This window comes from Nicotiana attenuata, chromosome 8 (assembly GCF_001879085.1).
Source record: "Nicotiana attenuata strain UT chromosome 8, NIATTr2, whole genome shotgun sequence".
NCBI classification, from domain to species: Eukaryota; Viridiplantae; Streptophyta; class Magnoliopsida; order Solanales; family Solanaceae; genus Nicotiana; species Nicotiana attenuata.
In genome coordinates this window covers 31,858,436-31,879,452 of record NC_031996.1, presented here as the reverse complement: position 1 = coordinate 31,879,452, position 21,017 = coordinate 31,858,436, and the positions used below count along the sequence as shown (strand labels likewise).

The window sequence follows — 21,017 nt, the reverse complement described above, 5'->3', positions numbered from 1 at the left end:
TGCAAATAGTCCAAAATTCCCAAGTCTGGTGTAACACATTAAATGATAAACTTCCACAAACAAATAAAGAAATGTTTGTGTGCAACTCAGTATCTTCTAGCAAGCTATTAATCAAAGATGATGAGCGAGGACCTCCCGCTACTCATTTGCCTGTATTCACAATACAGGCAAACATACTAGTCCAATTAAATGTAGGTCAGTGTTTACCGATATATTCTGTCTTCCAGAAGCTGAAGCCCAGCCCTGAGATTTTGCAAAATACCATGTGATCTGCACGAGCAAAACTTCAGTCCAAGAAGCATGAGGGTGAAAAATGTGCCAGTAGCAGCAGGGTGGGAAGAAAAGTTCCAGGGCAGTTTGGTAGTTCCTTGCAATAACCGCCAGAAAAGTAAAAGCTGTGGAACATTATCATGTCGAACGACCTGCAAAGACAAAAAAAAAATATAGTTTTTACGTTTTAAATCATGTTAAGAGAATCAAAAGGCTGAAACAATTATTCAGGCATCACAGCAGTTGAAAACTTTTAGCAACATTATCAAGAAAGGCGGTGTCTTTCACAAAAATACTTTTTTTGGGGGGGGTCTATGAATGGTTAAACCATGTTCCTTAGACAACTATTAAACCCCTGGAAAAAGGAATGGCTCAAGAAGTGAAGAGCAAAAAATGAAAAGCTCGAGCGATATAGAAAACATCATCATCTCAACTGTGACCAAGGTAGCACCAAAGATAATAGTAGTTTTACCGTGGTACCACCACATTCCAACTAATCCAAACACAACAAGCATTTAACAGACCAAATACATATCCAGATCATAGTTTAAACAGAACAGCATTAGTGCAAGAATTTGGTGAGGAAGGAAACCAATGATGGTTTCTCTAGCAAGTGCAAGAGGATACTTGGTAAAAGTTGTACCAGACAGAAATAGAATGAAAGAAGAGAACAGCTAAGGACACAAATTTCGCAAAATTGGTATCACCATGGAAAACTCTATATATTTTAACTCGAAAGCCCTACTGCTGAAGTATTTTAATAGAGGCAAAACATCATATGCCAACATGCATCAAATTAATTTTCAAAAAAGTGATGTGTCAGGTGTACTATTACACCATCTTTAACCTAACAACTTTGGGTGGACAATATACAAGCTTGTGCTTGATTATCTCGGTGATTCACAAGGAACAGCTAAAGGATTGGAAGCATTGAAACACTGATAATCACCTCAAAACGATCAATAAAGAACCCAAGCCATAGTCTGTGGGCCATTATTTGTTCAACAGGATCCTTCTCAGGCGGTGCTTCTGGCTCCCCGGGTACTAGGTGAGGCCTTAACTTAGCAACAGGTCCGCAACACCTAACTTCAGATGCAAAAACTCCTCGCTTTGTGTCCACTGTCCACAACCACGCATCGACAAGCTCAGCAAGTACCAGAGAACACAATTGAGGAGCAGCTGAAACCAACCATGTCCAAATAAATACACCAGTTTCCATGGCATCGGGTGTCAATATATAAGATGGGCACCAGCAAAGAAGATGTACAAGTTGCGAAAAGCTTTCTACATTTGATTTAGAATCAGAGCCCTGTGGAGAAAAGCAATTTCAGTAACATGTAAAGCAAATAACAAAATTGCAGGGTGGAAAGAGAATTTTTTATTTTTTTTGATGAGTAGTCTAAAAAGGCAAAGTCTGCTACAAATTAAAACTTGTTTATTTTTATTTTTTTTGATGAGTAGTCCAAAAAATAAAAATTCAGAACTTGTCAATACCAGATCAGAGAGAAGAAAAGCAGTTGCTAGAGAACATGTTTCACGGAAAGATGACTTGTCCACTTCTCCCCCTCTTTCAACATAGATGACAATTTTCTGGAGGTGTTGGACAAAATTTGTAAGTAAAACATCAGAAAAGGACTCAGTTTTTGGCTGCAAATTTCCCACCATATCACTAGGACCCAAAGCTGGGAGATCAAGGCTACCAATACTATCATATAACCTTCTGATACCAGCAATTCCTCCAGCATGATTACACTTCGCAGTTGCACTGATCATGCCAGTATTGAGTACCTCGAAATTAAATGCCTCTGTTAAATTTAATTTTGCTCCAGATGCTGCAGCTGCTGCAGCCATAACAGCAGGAATATTTGCTGTTTTGTTCTGGTACGACAATCATTTTTATCAGAACCAATGTTTATCTCAGATAAGAGCGAAACAATTTCTGCTGCAAGCTGCAAATTTTGCCTAGTGTTTGCTTTACAAAGCTTTTCCTGAAGCATGGAAAGAGGGATTAGCAAATAGGACGTGCAATAGAAAATATGAAATAGGATAGCAAGGAAGGGAATAAGCAACTAAAACATCAGTAGGAACCACGCAAATTCAGATCTTTCAGCGAAACTCGAAAGGGTGTTTAAACTCTAAAGTACCATAAGCTAAAATACTGTCTCCAAAAAAAAAAAAAAAATTTGATGAAGTAAAGTGTTTCATTAAAGGCATCAAGAAGATGCAGAAAAAGTACAAAGTGAAAGCCTTGGTTAACTCCTAATACAAAAACCTATAAAGCTGGGAGTTGACCAAGACCAAGAACCAAAAGTATGACTATTAAGCCATCGTAAGAGAGCAAATGAAATCTAAGAGGGGAATAACATCATTTACAGGGGAGAGGTTACTCCAACTAAACGGGTTCATCAGACACTTAGATTTCAATAGGCTGGTGAAAGTTGAAATGCCATCAAAACATCTGGTGTTCCTCTCTGTCCAAATACACCAACAGATACATGCTGGGGTTTTGCCAACTTTCCACGAGCACCAGCCTTCAACTGCTTCCTTGATATCCTGAGGAATAGACCAACTGAGACCAAAAACTACCAAAAACATATTTCATATATCTGTTGCCACTGGACAGTCATTGTTGTAGCATATGTAACATCTGTTTACTAGTTGAAAGTTTCTTCTGCATAAGTTATCCTGGGTCAAGGTAGCATTTCTGAGAGCAATCCAAGAGAAGCACATTAATTTTGCAGGTGATTTTGACCTCCATATATGCTTCCATGGCTAATTCTCATTTGATGCACACAATTTGCTATATCCAGCCTTCACTATATATGTACCCTTGCAAGAATTGCCCCACTTTAGGCTATCTGAGATTTGATGGTTTATAGTGAAGCCTTCAATAATTCTGTAGAGGTCAAAGAGTTCATCAAGTTCTCAATCCTGCATGTTTCTTCTGAAATGAGGTTCGCATATCATATGTTCCCTACTCTGTTCTGGGCTATTGTTGAGTCAGGTTCAACAACTATCTGATATATGTCAGAGTGTGAGTCTTTTAGAGGTTGATTTTGGAGCCACCTATCATTCCAGAATTTGACAGAGCTGCCATTCCCTAGTCCCTACTCTGAAAGATACCTCTTGAAAGAATTCCTCTTTCAGATTGTTAATATGTTTCCATGGCCCTACTCCATATAGAGCTCTGCTTTGCTTTGTGCTCCAATTGACCAGCTTTCCATACTTTGCTATTACCACCTTCTTCCATATGCTCGTGGTTTCTTGTGCATACCTCCACCACCACTTCAATAGGAGGCTCTTGTTATGCTTTTGTAAATCTCTAATACCTAGTCCACCTTGTTTCTTTGGCATGATTACTTTGGACCGCTTATGTCCTTCACTGTTGCTCTCCCATAGAAAGGATCTTCTAATTTTGTCCAGTTGCTTTTGAACTTTGCTTGGCATAGGAAAAAGAGACATGATGTAAGTTGGAATGCTGTCCAGAACACTATTGATCAGTGTCAATCTCCCTCCCATTGACAAATTCTGCATTTTCCATGTTGTCAGTCTTTTCTCTACCTTTTCAATGACTCTATTCCAAACTTCAGTTGCTTTGTATTTTGCTCCTAAAGGAAGGCCTAGATATGTTGTTGGGAAGGAGCCGATGCCACAACCCACAATTCCAGCCAACTCCTCCAGATTAGGCACCACGTTCACAGGGTAGATTAAACTTTTCACCATGTTAATGTGTAGGCCTGAGATGGCTTCAAAAAGCAGTGTCAGCTTTAGATATTGAACTTGTAGCTTCTCAGCCCCACAAAATATTATAGTGTCATCTGCATACAGTAAATGAGATACTGTGACTGAGGTAGTTGCACTATTGCCCACCTTGAACCCTTCAATCCACTGCACTTGTTTTGCCTTGTCAAGCATTCTGCTCAATCCTTCCATGGCTAAGATGAATAAAAAGGGAGATAGGGGATCTCCTTGCCTTATCTCTTTTTGTGGAGAGAAGAAACCAACTAGAGTTCTGTTGACTAGGATGGAGTATTTAACAGTAGTTAGGATAAATTTAATGCATCTAATCCATCAATCACCAAATCCCATTTCTTTCAACATAGAGAGTAAGTATGACCAATTGACTTTAACAAATGCTTTCTGTACATCAAGCTTACAGAGAATGCCTGGCCCCATTCTTTAATCTCCTATCCAGCAACTCATTTGTTGCTACAAGTGAAGCATCTGTGATCTGTCTGCTTTTTAGAAATGCATTTTGTTCTTCTGAGACCAACTTCCAAATGACTGACTTCAACCTTTCTGCTAAGAGTTTAGCTATGATCTTGTATACACTTCCACTGTTTTTGGAACCAAAAGCATCAAATCCGAGAGACACGGTTGGATTTAAGAGAGGGCTAGCAAAATTATCAGCAAATAACAGAAGTATCGAAAAACAGGCTAGTGAGGGAGATGACAAGGCCAAAGCACAGTGGGAAAAGATCGACGCTCAGTTATGTAGTATCTTGTGGTGATCTATTGATTCCAAATTGATGCCTTTGTTTCGCCCATTCCAGGCATGTTATTTAGTTTGGGAAAAGGCTCGTACTTTATACACTAATGACATATCTCGTTTCTATGATGTGATATCGCGACTGACAAGCTTGAAGAAACAGGAATCGGATATGTCTACTTACTTAGGACAAGTACAAGCAGTCATGGAAGAATTTGAGAAGTTGATGCCAGTTTCTGCTAGTATTAAAAACAACAAGAGCAACGACAGAAGACGTTTCTAGTTCTTACACTCGCTGGACTTCCTAATGACCTTGATTTAGTACGTGACCAGATTTTGGCTAGTTCGACTGTCCCTACAGTTGATGAATTATTCTCTCGATTACTTTGCCTTGTTGCAGCACCAAGTCACCCAGTGATCTCATCACAGATACTTGACTCCTCTGTTCTCGCATCCCAGACAGTGGAAAATCGGGCATCTCAAACGATGGAGAATAGACGAGGAGGAGGTCGTTTTGGAAGATCTAGACCTAAGTGTTCTTATTGTCATAAACTTGGATAGACTCGTGAAGTGTGCTATTCTTTACATGGTCGACTACCCACAAATGCTTATGTTGCTCAGACCGAGACTACAGGTAACTAGAGACTTCCTTTATCTGAAGGGGAATATAATGAGTTCCTTCGGTACCGTGCAAGTAAGCAGACATCTCCACAAGTAGCCTCTGTTGCTCAGACTGATACTTCTATTGTTGGTAATTCTTTTACTTGTGTTTTCCAATCTAGTACTCTTGGACAATGGGACGTGGACTCAGGTTCTTCTGATCATATCTCTGGTAGTAAATCACTTTTGTCAAATATTGTGTATTCACGGTCTCTTCCCACTGTTACTTTAGCCAATGGATTTCAAACTAAAGCAAAAGGAGTTGGACAAGCTAATCCCCTACCCTCTATCACTCTAGATTCCGTTCTTTATGTCCCTGGCTATCCTTTTAGTCCTGCATCTGTTAGTCGTTTGACTCGTGCCCTCCATTGTGGTATATATTTTAGAGCAAACTTCATTTATAGCCCATCGGCCCAAATATATATTACCTGGTAGCCCAAAAACTGCAACATACATTTTACCGCCCAAATATAATTCTAGTAGCTAGCCCTCCTCCGGGAGTACACCATCCGAACGAGCTCCACAAAATCTAGGCGAGATCATTACTGTTATCCATGCCTCTATTTCTTGGACCAACTCTGTGTGAATATATATAAGGGAGTACAACGAAAGAGAGGAGCTTGACTTGAGAATTATATGGAGGCAGCTAACTATTTATAGGGTAATTTCAGGCCAATGTACTCAAATATTTTAATTGTTTCTCAATCAAGAAGGACTACTATGTTTTAATATTAAAACGTATAGCTGTAACCTAAGCCTTGCTCTTTCCATCCCTCCTTGCTCTAGATTTCTATCTTGTCGCCAATGTCGAGTAAGGTACCGAGGAGCCACTATCATCATATCGTTGGATACGCTCTTCATGTGCAGGGGCTGATTCTTTTTCATGGGCATGCGATTTTAAAAAAAAAAAATAATAGTAGCGGTGACACTTCAACTAAAAAACATAATTTTCCTACTGCTTCAATATATCATCTAAAGACAAACTATCGAAGAAGTACACTTTTATTTACATATAATTAGTTATACTTTTACAATATTCTCACAATTTTGGTGGAAACAATCAAATTATTTACAAAATATATACGAAATAGACTGTCACTATACAAAACATATACTAAATAGACTGTCATTATACAAAATAGACTGTCACTATACAAAAAATATACAAAATAGACTGTTACTATACAATTTATATACAAAATAGATTGTCACTGAACAAAATATACCAAATAGACTGCCATTATACAATTTATATACATTAGACTGTCATTATACAAAATATATACAAAATAGACTGTCACTATACAAAATATATACTAAATAGACTGTCATTATACAAAATAGACTGTCACTATTCAAAAAATATACAAAATAGACTGTCACTATACATAAAATATACAAAATAGATATTTCGGGGTACTAAATGTAATATGTTTGGGCCGAAGGGCCATTTCATGTAAGTGGGAAAAAACATGGGCTATTATAATCTTGAGGGGCTATAGAGGGTAGTTTTCTCTATATTTTATTGATTATTCTTTAATTATGCAGGACCGCAGTACGGGACAGACGATTGGCACAGGACTTGAATCAGAGGGCCTTTACTACCTTAACTCACTCAATCCCTCCAAGGCATCTCTAGTTACAGATCCTCCAGACCTAATTCACAGACGTTTAGGACATCCAAGTTTGTCCAAGCTTCAGAAGATGGTGCCTAGTTTGTCTAGTTTATCTACATTAGATTGTGAGTCGTGTCAGCTCGGGAAACATACCGAGCCTCCTTTCCTCGTAGTATTGAGAGTCATGCAGAGTCTATTTTTTCCTTAGTACATTCTGATATATAAGGTCTAAGTAGAGTCAGTTCAACCTTGGGATTTCGTTATTTTGTTAGTTTCATTGATGATTATTCAAGATGTACTTGGCTTTTCTTAATGAAAGATCGTTCTGAGTTGTTTTCTATATTCCAATCAAAAATCAAATTGGTGTTTCTATTCGCACTTTTCGCAATGATAATGCCTTAGAATATTTATCCTCTCAATATCAGCAGTTTATGGCTTTTCAAGGAATTATTCATCAGACCTTTTGTCCTTATACCCCTCAGCAAAATGAGGGTGCAAAGAGAAAGAATAGGCACCTCATTGAGACTGCTCGCACACTTCTCATTGAATCTCATGTTCCGATGCGTTTTTTGGGCGATGCAATTCTCACAGCTTGTTATTTGATTTAATCGGATGCCTTCATCTCCCATCCAGAATCAGGTTCCATATTCAATATTCTTTCCCCAGTCACCCTTATACTCTCTTCCCCCTCGTGTTTTTGGGAGCACTTGTTCCGTTCACAACTTAGCTCCTCGTGCTCTCAAGTGTGTCTTCCTTGGTTATTCTCGTGTTCAGAAGGGATATCGTTGTTACTCACCTGATCTTCGTAGGTACCTTATGTCAGCTGACATCACATTTTTCGAGTCTAAACCTTTCTTTACCTCTTCTGACCACCTTGATACATCTGAGGTCTTACCTATACTGACCTTTGAGGAGTTTACTATAGCTCCTCCTTCACCTTCCACCACAGAAGTCTTACCCATTCCAACCGTTGAGGAGTCTAGTGTGGCTCCTCCTAGATCCCCAGCAACAGGAACACCACTCTTGACTTATCATCGTCGTCCGCGCCCAGCAACAGGCCCAGCTGATTCACGTCCTTCACCTCACCCTGCTCCTACTGCGGACTTGTCTCTTCCTAGTACACCGATTGCACTTCGAAAAGGTATACGGACCACACTTAATCCTAATCCCCATTATGTCGGTTTAAGTTATCATCGTCTTCATAACCCCATTATGCTTTTATATCTTCTTTGTCCTCTGTTTCCATCCCTAAGTCTACAGGTGAAGCATTGTCTCATCCAGGATGACGACATGCTATGATTGACGAGATGTCTGGACGTCTGCTTTACATACGAGTGGTACTTGGGAGCTCGTTCCTCTTCCTTCAAGTAAATCTACTGTTGGTTGTCGTTGGGTGTATGCAGTCAAGGTTGGTCCGAATGGCAAGGTTGATCAACTTAAGGCCCGTCTTGTTGCCAAGGGATATACTCAGATATTTGGGCTCGATTACAGTGATACCTTCTCTCCCGTGGCTAAGATAGCATTAATCCGCCTTTTCCTATCCATGGATGTTGTTCGCCATTGGCTTCTCTATCAGTTGGACATTAAGAATGTTTTTCTACACGGTGACCTTGAGGATGAAGTTTATATGGAGCAACCACCTGGGTTTGTTGCTTAGGGGGAGTCTCGTGGCCTTGTATGTCGCTTGCGCCGGTCACTTAATGGTCTGAAGCAGTCTCCTCGAGCCTGGTTTGGTAAGTTCAGCACAGTTATCCAGGAGTTTGGCATGACTCGTAGTGAAGCTGATCACTCTGTGTTTTATCGGCATTCTGCTTCAAGTCTCTGTATTTATCTGGTGGTCTATGTTGACGATATTGTTATTACCGGCAATGATCATGATGGTATTACTAAATTGAAGCAACATCTCTTTCAACACTTTCAGACTAAGGATCTGGGCAGACTAAAGTATTTTCTGGGTATTGAGGTCGCTCAGTCTAGCTTAGGTATTGTGATCTCACAGCGAAAGTATGCCTTAAACATTCTTGAGGAGATATGAATGACAAGTTGTAGAGCGATTGACACTCCGATGGATCCGAATTCTAAGCTTCTACCAGGACAGGGGTAGCCACTTAGCGATCCTGCAAGATATAGGCGGCTGGTTGGTAAATTAAATTATCTCACAGTGACTAGACCTGACGATTCCTTTCCTGTGATCGTTGTAAGTCAGTTTATGAATTCTCCCTATGATGGTCATTGGGATGCGGTTATCCGTATTCTTCGGTATATAAAATCGTCTCGAGGTAAAGGGTTATTGTTTGAGGATCGAGGCCATGAGCAGATCGTTGGATACTTAGATGTTGATTGGGCAGGATCACCTTCTGATAGACGTTCTACGTCTGGTTATTGTGTTTTAGTAGGAGGCAATTTGGTGTCTTGGAAGATCAAGAAACAGAATGTAGTTGCTCGGTCTAGTGCAGAAGCAGAATATCGAGCAATGGCTATGGCAACATGTGAGCTAATTTGGATCGAACAATTGCTTAAGGAATTGAAATTTGGTGAAATCAGCCGGATGGAACTTGTGTGCGATAATCAAGCTGCCCTTCATATCCGGTGTTTCATGAGAGGACTAAATACATTGAGATTGATTGTCATTTCGTCAGAGAAAAGATTCTCTCAGGAGATATTGCTACAAAATTTGTGAAGTCGAATGATCAGCTTGTTGATATTTTCACCAAGTCCCTCACTAGTCCTCGTATTAGTCACACATGTAACAAGCTCGGTGCATATAATGAGGAGGGGTGTTAGTTTGATAGTTAAATAGTTATATGTAAATAACCCTAATCCTATATGTAGTAGGAGTAAAACATGTATTTTATATATATATATAGGACTCATTGTATCATTGCCAATGCATCAATAATATAAATTTCCCCTGTCATATTTCTCACAGTATTAGCAAAAACAACAACAACTATATCTTAGTCCCAAACAAAGTCGGGGTCGCCGATCCAATAGTATTTTAAAAAGAAACAGATTTTATGTTTTCCTTTGTTGATTTGTTAGGTAAGATTTAGGTGTGTTAGGCAAGCAATATTAGACTTTTTAGGTTGGTTGATTTGTTAGGCGTGTTAGGACCAACTTTAGACTTTTCTCATAGTTTTCTTCTACATATAGAGGTGTAAATAGCTTATAATAGCAAGAAAACACAACGGAGATTTTTTTTCATCATTCTTCAATTTATTCTTCTTTGTTTTCTTCAGACCCAAACGTTCATTTTGCACTCTAAGCAAAGTGCAACTATCCCTTAGCAAGAGGATATGCAGAAGAGAATGACCATAGACAAAGGAACATACTTGACGCATGCAACACCAAAGAAAAAGAGTTACGCAGCATTCTCATGAAACTTGAAACTGACGGAATAACAAACCTGAAGAAGCCCCTGACTAGTGCAAGGAGCCTGTGAAAGTGAAACAATTATCCATTCTCGAACAGTCCTTTGGAACAAAGAGCGAATAGTAGCGAAGCAAGCAGGGTCATTGACTACAGAAGAAGGTGGATCATTTGCTCTAAAAATAAGAGTGAATCTAGACAAGCAGAATTCCACAAAATCTGCAAGCCAGTACATTATTCAAAAGCTAGCACCGAGTAATGGCAAAAGGCAAAGGTAACAAACTAGACACTTAGTACAAGCAGCAATGAAAGGCCACCTGAGGAAAACGGTCTCTTAATTGATTCAACAAGTTAAATGAGATATATTGTATATGCTCGTCCCTTTGAAACAAAGTTTTCACAAGAAAAGTGGCATGGGTGGACAATGTAGATTCCCGATATTCAGCTTCTGGTCCAGTCTCATACATCCGATCCTCTTGCAGCAAATCACAAGGAATCATATGACTTTTACGTAAAAAGAAAAAAGACGAGAAGAAAATCACCTTCCCATGCAAAATAAAATGTACTACGAAACCCCTTGGGCATCTTAAACAGAGACAACGCCAAGAGGATATTTAAAAAGAAAGGAATAGGTAAATACATCATTTCAAAAGAAGTGCTGAAAAAGCCGGAGAGAAAAGCTCTCCTTTCTCTCTCGTGTCTTTCAACCTTAGTGATTTAGAGTCTTTTTTCTGAAGGTTAGTGATTTAGAGTCTTTTGATTTGGGCCAGTCATTCAACCCTAAAGTCAGTCAGAACATGGAAATTCAAAGACCAGGGCATATGTGTATTTTTGTTTTCAGCAAGTTCAGAAGCTTACTTAGTGGTGAGAAGATCAGTTATTATACTCCTAGAAGTTAATTTTGGGATGATTTAGCCCATAAAAATTGGAATGCCAATGGTTAATATGAGAATGCACGGGAGAAAATATTATTGATTAATTATGACAATGATACAATGAGCCCTATATATACAATACACCTCCTACTCCTAATACATATGGGATTAGGGTTATTTACTACTATTTATACAATGAAACTAACACTCCCCCTCAAGCTGGTGCATATAAATCATATGAACCGATCTTGTTGCATATATAACTAATACGAGGACCAGTGAGGGACTTGGTGAAAATATCAGCAAGCCGATCATTCGACTTCACAAATTTTATAGCAATATCTCCCGAGAGTATCTTTTCTCTAACAAAGTGACAGTCAATCTCGATGTGTTTAGTTCTCTCATGGAACACTGTATTTGACGCAATATGAAGAGCAGCTAGATTATCACACACAAGTCCCATCTGACTAATCTCATCAAATTTCAACTCCTTGAGCAACTGTTTGATCAAAATTAGCTCACATGTGGCCATAGCCATTGCTCGATATTCTGCTTCTGCACTAGACCGAGCAACCACATTCTGTTTCTTGCTCTTCCAAGACACCAAATTTCCTCCTACTAAGACAAAATATCCAGACGTAGAACGCCTATCAGAAGGTGATCCTGCCCAATCAGCATGTGAGTATCCAACGATCTGCTCATGCCCTCGATCTTCAAACAATAAGCCTTTGCGTGGAGCTGATTTTATATACAGAAGAATGCGGACAACTGCATCCCAATGACTATTATAGGGAGAATCCATAAACTGACTCACAACACTCAGAAGAAAGGAAATGTCAGGTCTAGTCACCGTGAGGTAATTTAATTTACCAACCAACCGCCTATATCTTGCAGGATCGCTAAGAGGCTCCCCCTGTCCTGGCAGAAGTTTAGAATTCGGATCCATCGGAGTGTCAACAGGTCTACAACCTATCATTCCCGTCTCCTCAAGAATATCTAAGGCATACTTCCATTGTGAGATCACAATACCTGAGCTAGACTGAGCGACCTCAATACCCAGAAAATATTTTAATCTGCCCAGATCCTTAGTCTGAAAGTGCTGAAAGAGATGTTGCTTCAAATTACTAATACCATCCTGATCATTGCCGGTAATAACAATAACGTCAACATAAACGACCAGATAAATACAGAGATTTGACGCAAAATGTCGATAAAATACAGAGTGATCAGCTTCACTACGAGTCATGCCAAACTTCTGAATAACTGTGCTGAACTTACCAAACCAGGCTCGAGGAGACTGCTTTAGACCATAGAGGGACCGGCGCAACCGACATACAAGACCACTAGACTCCCCCTGAGCAACAAAATCAGGTGGTTGCTCCATATAAACCTTATGAGGTCACCGTGAACAAAAGCATTCTTAATGTCCAACTGATAGAGAGGCCAATGGCGAACAGCAGCCATAGATAGAAAAAGGCAGACTGATGCAATTTTAGCCACAGGAGAGAAAGTATCACTGTAATCGAGTCCAAATATCTGAGTATATCCTTTGGCAACAAGACGAGCCTTAAGTCGATCAACCTGGCCATCTGGACCAACTTTGACTGCATACACCCAGCAACAACCAACAGTCGATTTACTTGAAGGAAGAGGAACAAGCTCCCAAGTACCACTCGTATGTAAAACAGACATCTCGTTAATCATAGCCTGTCGCCATCTGGGATGAGACGGTGCTTCATCTGTAGACTTAGGAATGGAAACAGAGCACAAAGATGACACAAATGCACAATGGGATGATGAGAGACGATGGTAACTTAAACCGATATAATGAGGATTAGGATTAAGTGTGGACCGTATACCTTTTCGTAGTGCAATCGGTTGATTAAGAGGAGACAAGTCCGCAGTACTAGCAGGGTCAGGTGCAGGACGTGAATCAGCTGGGCCTGATGCTGGGAGCGGACGACGATAGATAAGTCAGGAGTAATGGAGCTGTAGAAGGTTGAACTCGACTAGGTGGTGGCACTGGAGTAAATAACCCTAATCCCATATGTATTAGGAGTAGGACGTGTATTGTATATATAGGGTTCATTGTATCATTGTCATAATTAATCAATAATATTTTCTCCCGTGCATTCTCACATGGTATCAGAGCAACCGTGAGAAATTTATCGTCGTGCGTCATTCCAGCGTTATCCGGGAAGAAAGAACTAAGTCACCGTGCAATTTTTCGGTGACCTAAGTGACTAATTGCGTAAAAGTCATTAATTATCAGTGTTGTGCAAAATCCAACACCACACAAGTTCCAAGAGAGATCCGACCAAACCCCAGAAAATATCACCGGAAAACAGTAACCCACGCGCCGTCACACGCCTGTCGGAGAACTGTTTCGCGGCGGCGTCAGTCACACGCGCCGGCGCGTGTGGCCTCTTTCGGTCAGATTTTGAAAAAATTTCTTCAGTACAACTTCATCTCCTTGCAATTTCGAGTCCATCGGTACTATTTCCGACAGATTCCGACAACTTTGGAACTTTCCGGTGAGCTACAGTGATTTTTCCGGCGTGAACAGTGATCCCCAGCAATTTTTTGCTTTTTTCGGAATGATATTATACTGGAACTCGTACCTGAAGCCTTTAACTCACAATCCGTTGTATTAAATGCAACAAATCCAATCCAAATGGTTTCTTTTACCGGACGTTATATTGAGTTACCTTCAGTACANAGTCACGTAACATACATTTTCAGGATTAACCTCTGTTGTTCCAACAAATAGTAGCATGAGTGGTGTCTCCCAATCTTCACCTTCTGAGTCTTGGGTCATTGATTCAGGTGCATCTGATCATATTTCTGGTAACAAATCTCTTTTCACTAGTATCTCATATTCTCAATCTCTTCCAACAGTCACAATGGCCAATGGGTCTCAAGCCATGGCAACTGCAATAGGTCAAGCAAGTCCACTTCCTTCCTTACCTTTAGACTCAGTTCTTTATGTTCCTGGTAGTCCTTTTAATCTCATAGCCGTTAGTCGCTTAGCCAAATCACTTAAATCTGCTGTTTTATTTCTTGATGACCTTGTTTTTATACAGGAACGCAGTACAGGGCGGATCATTGGTAGCGAACGTGAATCAGATGGACTTTATTACCTTATCCTTGCAAAATCACATGGACTCGCATCTAGTCTTCCTCCAATAACTTCTCCCGTTACTGATTCACCAGATTTATTACATAAACGGTTAGGACATCCCAGTTTGTCAAAACTTTAGAAAATGGTACCTAGCTTATCTCACTTGTCCACTCTAGAGTGTGAGTCGTGTCAGCTCGGTAAGCGTACCCGCCCCCATTTTCCGCGGCGTCTTGACAATCGAGTAGAGTCACCTTTTACTTTAGTCCATTCAGATATTTGGGGTCCTAGTCGGGTTAGCTCTACCTTAGGATTTCGCTACTTTGTTAGTTTCATTGATGATTATTCCAGGTGCACTTGGATATTTTTGATGAAAAATCGATCTGAGTTGTTTTCTATTTTCCAGACCTTCCATGCTGAAATTCAAAATCAATTTGGGGTTTCTATCCACACATTTCGTAGTGATAATGCCCTAGAGTATTTGTCTTCCCCATTTCAGCAGTTTATGAACTCCCATGGGGTAGCTGAAAGAAAAAATAGACATCTTATTGAAACTACTCGTACCCTACTCATACAATCTCATGTTCCGCTGCGTTTTTAGGGGGATGCAGTTCTTACATCTTGTTATCTTATTAATCGTATGCCATCTTCAGCTATCCAAAATCAAGTTCCATTCTCTGTTATGTTTCCCCACTTACCTTTGATCTCTCTTCCACCCCGTGTCTTTGGGAGTACGTGCTTTGTTCATGACCTTACTCCAGGAAAAGATAAGTTAGCTCCTCGTGCTCTTAAGTGCATATTTCTGGGTTATTCGAGAACGCAAAAGGGATATCGATGTTATTCTCCTCACCTTCAGCGATTTCTTATGTCTGCTGACGTTACCTTCTTTGAAACCCAATCATACTTCACAGGTCCAGTTAATCACTTAGATATTTCTGAGGTGCTACCTGTTCCTTCTTTTGGAGATTCAGTCCCTATCTCCCATTCATCTTCCTCCATAGCTCCACCGCCTACAGTTCCAGTTACAGCTCCACCACCTATAGCTCCAGTGTCACCACCGAGTCCAGTGCCACCACCTAGTCCAGTTCCACCAACTATAGCTCCAGTGCCACCACCTAGTCCAGTTCCACCAACTATAGCTCTGATACCATGTGAGAATGCACGGGAGAAAATATTATTGATTAATTATGACAATGATACAATGAGCCCTATATATACAATACACGTCATACTCCTAATACATATGGGATTAGGGTTATTTCCTACTATTTATACAATGAAACCAATGGTTAAAGACTTGTATTCCACACCACGTTCCCATTTCCTTATACTACAGAGTACTTATGCTGAAGTAGTAAAAGGGCAGAAGATGGCAATCAAAAGAATCTTTTCTGAAGAACACGAAAAAGATTCTCTCTCTAACCGCTCTCTCAGCGCACGTTAGAGTGCATGTGCTAACTTACGCCATCAGCCACGGGGAGGGGACGACCGAAGAGAATTGTTACTGCGACTTCGGCGACTGACTGTCCAGGTACGAGCACTCCAATACTGAATGACAATCTGGAAAGAGATCTAGGGAAAATTCTAATGGAACAGTGGCCGCCATTGTCGATCATGAAGGAAAATGTAAAAACTCCATTAGATAAGACCGATCATAGTAGTAAAGTGATTACTAATACTCCGATGATACATGCAAGCTCAAATATAAGCAAATCGGTCACAACTGGGAAGAATTTGGATCCAATTACTGTTGAATTGGGGGTAACAGGGGATGCAGTGAAAGTAGCTCACCCTCAAGTGAGTTTACCTACTGTTGAGGCTGAAAAAGGGCAGAAGCAGTGGGCGAACCTAATTGCGGGATCGAATTATGTGGCGAAAGGAATGGATCTTAGCTTCATTGCACCTATCATAAAAAATGGTGAGGTAATTGTGGAGCTCTGTAAGGAAGAGATAGAGGAGGAGACTTAGAAATGGAAACTAGCCCTAATACTGTGTGTTTTTTTTGATTTTTGATTTGCACCGGGTGTCCGAGTCTCTATGAGCCCCGGCTAATCCCGGGGGTGCACAGGCCCTCGTCAAGGAGTTTCCCGCAAATGCACCACGGTTAATTCAGGTATTACCCAGTCCGATGACCCTCAGAAATTGTTTGCACCCAGTGGGTTTCAAACTTGAGACCTAGCCCTAATATTGTATGTTATTGGAGGAAGTCCTAAAATAGGAGCCATGGAAAGATACATTGCTTCAGTATGGAACTTTGCGGCTAAACCTAAGGTGTATTTTTATAATGATAGTTATTTTGTGGTTCGTTTCAATTCGATTGAAGATAGGGATGCAGTTCTGTATTCAGGGCCTCACATGCTGAATAATAAGCCTATCATTGTCAAAGTGTGGTCGGCTGATTTTGATTTCAATAAAGAGGTTCTCCAAACTATACCAGTATGGGTGAAATACCCCAATTTGCCTTTGAATTGCTGGGGAAAGAGGTCACTCAGTAGGATCAACAGTGGATTGGGAATTCCTCTTTATGCAGATGCTTGTACTACTCAAGTAGATAGGATCTCATATGCAAGGGTGTGGTTGAAATGGATGTGACTAAGGAGCTTCCTAGATCTATTAAAGTGACTGATCCTAATGGAAGGGATTTATGCAGGAAATAGCATATGATTGGGTACCTGAGTTTTGTACTAAATGCATGCAAGTTGGTCACCAATGTAGAGTGGCTGATTAGAGTGGTCCAAAGGGGAAGGCCAAGCATGTAAAACAGAAGCAGGAATGACAACCTAAGGTGGTATCCAAAGTACAGGAACCAGTTAAGGAGCAATTGCATTTGAAGGAAACTACAAAGGAAAAGAATGCTAGTACTAGTACGTCAATGGCTAGTACTAGTGCAGGAGCTGAAAGAGGAAATGAGGAGCAAAGGTGGCAGACTGTTATAGGAAAATCAGTAGCTAGAAGTAGAGAAAGACAACCAGCTGATGTAGTAAATGTCATCAATGGATTTAATCTACTTGCAGAGTTAAAAACTACAACTAGCTATGCCAAGACAGATAGAGCGAGGAACAGGTTGACAGCAGGGTGATACTGGGCAGGAAGGTACTCTACAACCCCTTTTTATACCTGTATGAAGTTAGTAACTTGGAACATAAGGGGATTAAATAAAGTCCCTAGACAAAAAGAGGTAAAGTGGTTCATTTGTAGTAAGGAAGTAAGCATGATAGCATTACTAGAACATAAAATAAAAAAGCAGAAGGCTGAACAAGCTATAAGGAAAATTACTCCTGGATGGGCATATTTAGACAACTATGAGTATAGTAGCAAAGTAAGAATATGGTTGTTATGGGACACAAATGAAATAGAGTGCAAAGAGGTGAGTAGCACTGCTCAGACTATTCACACTACAGTATATATTAGGAGATTGGATATGAGATTTACATTTACAGCTGTGTATGGCTTGCATAGTATTGATGACAGAAGAAGTATGTGGAGTGAACTGACTAGGTTGCACTCAATACAACAAGGGCCATGGTTGATCATGGGGGATTACAATGCTATTAGATCAGTTGAAGATAGAGCAGTTGGTAATCCTGTACAAGAATCGGAGGTAAGAGACTTCAATGAGTTTATTGAAGATACTGGATTGACAGAAATGAAGACTACTAAGGTATATATTGATCTATTATAGGTAAGAATTAAAAGGAATTGGTCACATCTTTTGCATTAAATGCTTCTGACCTCTGATGTTCCCCCCACCGTTGGATTTCTCCTAAAAGGTACAAAAGTGGCATTATAGCCATAAGGCTACTAATTCCTTTCAGAAGTCTTTTCTCACCAAACAAAGTCCCTCCAAAGCCAAACGCTACTGCCATTCCATTTTGCTGCATCTTCATCTTCTTCCTTACTATTTCCTTTAGCTCTTAAAAATGTCTTCTTCTACCTCCTCAACAGCAAATCAAAAGGGGAAAGGTTTGTTAAGACCAATAAAAAGCGTAGGCTCCGACTTTGATGATAAACCTCTTTGGAACCATGTCAAAGTTCTTTCACTTACTCCAAGTGGTGGTGGAAATAGAGTATGGTCATGTAACTATTGTAACAAAAAAGTTACGGGATCATATTCTAAAGTCAAAGCTCATTTGTTAAAAATTTTTGGTCAAGGTGTTCAAATATGTAAAGACATAAGTAGAGAAGTTTGTGAAGCTTTGAAGCAAGAACATGAAGAAGCTGAAAATAAAAAAGCATCTGTACAACTTGACGCGAGGAAAAAGTCAGATTACGTATCGCTTCCTGAAGGGTTAGATTTATCGCATTGTAAAAAAAGAAAAGGTTCAAACGTTGGAGCTCTAGAGAAGTCGTTCGGCATTGAGAATAGGAATATCGCCGACAAAATGGTAGCCCGCATGTTCTACGCTTTAGGTTTATCTTTTAATTTTGCCAAGTCTCCTTATTTTAGAAAGTATTCCGAGTTTTTGCCAAAGACTTCTATACCGGGTTATGTTCCGCCAACGTACAATAGGTTAAGAACTACCCTTTTAGCTCAAGAAAAAGCTCATATTGATAGAAAATTGCAACCTATTAAGGATGCATGGAAGAGAAAAGGATTGTCTATTTGTTCCGATGGATGGTCGGATATTAAGAGGCGACCATTGATAAACATAATGGCGGCTTCTAGTGGTGGTCCAATATTTTTAAAATCAATCAATTCAAGTAGTATTGTGAAGGGTGGAGAATATATAGCTAATTTGTTCATTAAATCAATTGAGGAAGTTGGTGCAAGTAATGTTGTTCAAGTTATCACCGATAATGCAAGTAATATGAAGCTTGCGGTTCTACGGTTGAGCAAACTTATCCACATATATTTTTGACACCATGTGTTGTTCATTGTTTGAACCTTGCCCTAAAAAGTATATGCCAACCTTCCGAAAAGTCAACTCAATTTTTAAATTGCAAATGGATTTTAGATTTGATTGGTGAAGTTAGTAGCTTGAAAAATTTTGTGTTGAATCATGATATGGCTCATCAAAAGCATTTGGAGTTGTCTTTGTTGAAAGTTGCCGAAACAAGATTTGCATCTCATGTTGTCATGACTAGTCGTGTTCATAAAGTGAAAGCATCTTTGGAAAGAATGGTAATGGATGATGATTGGAGAAACTAGAAGGAAAATAAAGTGATTGAAGCTAAAACGCGTGAGATTAAATCCCCTATAATGAATGATGAATGGTGGGATAAGATTGAGTACTTTTTAAAGTTTACCGAACCAATTGTGTCTATGCTTAGAAGTGCCGATCTTTATGCTCCAAAGTTGCATCTTGTTTATGATATGTGGGATACAATGATCGAAAAGGTAAAAGCAATTATCTTTGAACAAGAGGGAAAGGATCTTATTGTCGGGCAATCGGACTTTTTTGATACAATTCAAGACATTCTTGTTGCTAGGTGGAATAAGAGTAACACCCCTTTACATTGCATGGCACATTCTTTGGTACCAAAATATTACCATGAATCATGGCTTAGAGGGGAAGGCAATGGGTTCGAAGGCTTGCTCCAAATGAGGATAGAGAGATTTCCTTAAATAGAGTTAAATGCTTTCAAAGATACTTTAAAGATTCAAATGATCTAAAACAAGCACCTTTGGTGTATGGAGCATTCGCAAGTGGGAGTGGTTTCTTTAGTGAGCCTCATGTTGTTGAGGCTATGATGTATGAGGAGCCTCTATCTTGGTGGACTAACCATGGTGTAAACGCTCCACTTTTGCAGAGCTTGGCGTACAAATTGCTTTCACAACCGGCTTCTTCTTCTTGTTGCGAAAGGAATTGGAGCACCTATTCATTGATCCATAGTATCAAAAGAAACAAGTTAGAGACTTCAAGAGCCGAAGATCTAGTTTTTGTGCACTACAATCTTCGCTTGCTTTCTCGTAAAAAAGAAAAATATACAAGTGGCCCAAGCAAGTATTGGGATGTGGGTATGTCTATAATCTATGTATTCTTGAATTTATATTTCCTTTAGTATTTTTTTATTTTTTAAATCATTTTTATTTTAATTATGCTTTAGGCGGAGAACGTTTTGATGTTGATGAAGCCACCAATGATCTACTTGACTTATGACTAGATGAACCTTAACTAGAAGGAGTCATATTTGAAGAAGAGATTGAAGATGTGCAAGAAGTTGGTCTTGAAAATATTGAGGAAGAATGCTAATGTTATTGTTCAATTGTTAAAAATTAGTAGTTATCCTCTCCTACTTTTTTTTTAGTTTATATAGTTCAATGTTAAGGTAACTTTATATGGGAAATGCTCGAATAGTCATATTTGAAGAAGAGATTGAAGATGTGCAAGAAGTTGGTCTTGAAAATATTGAGGAAGAATGCTAATGTTATTGTTCAATTGTTAAAAATTAGTAGTTATCCTCTCCTACTTTTTTTTTAGTTTATATAGTTCAATGTTAAGGTAACTTTATATGGGAAATGCTCGAATGCTAATGTTATTGTTCATGCTTATTTTGATCGACTTAATGAGAATGGCTAACTCTTCCTAATTTGTGACTTGTGAGGAAAATGCTAATTGCTAAATGATACTTGCATATTTTATTCTCTATGTTCATGTAGGTCATATTCTTCTACAAAA

The 21,017-nt window shown here is 39.5% G+C and overlaps 1 pseudogene; it reads right to left on the bottom strand.

The window, feature by feature from the left end:
* Window positions 1-10,941, bottom strand: part of LOC109231194 — a 66,846-nt pseudogene extending 55,905 nt beyond the window's left edge.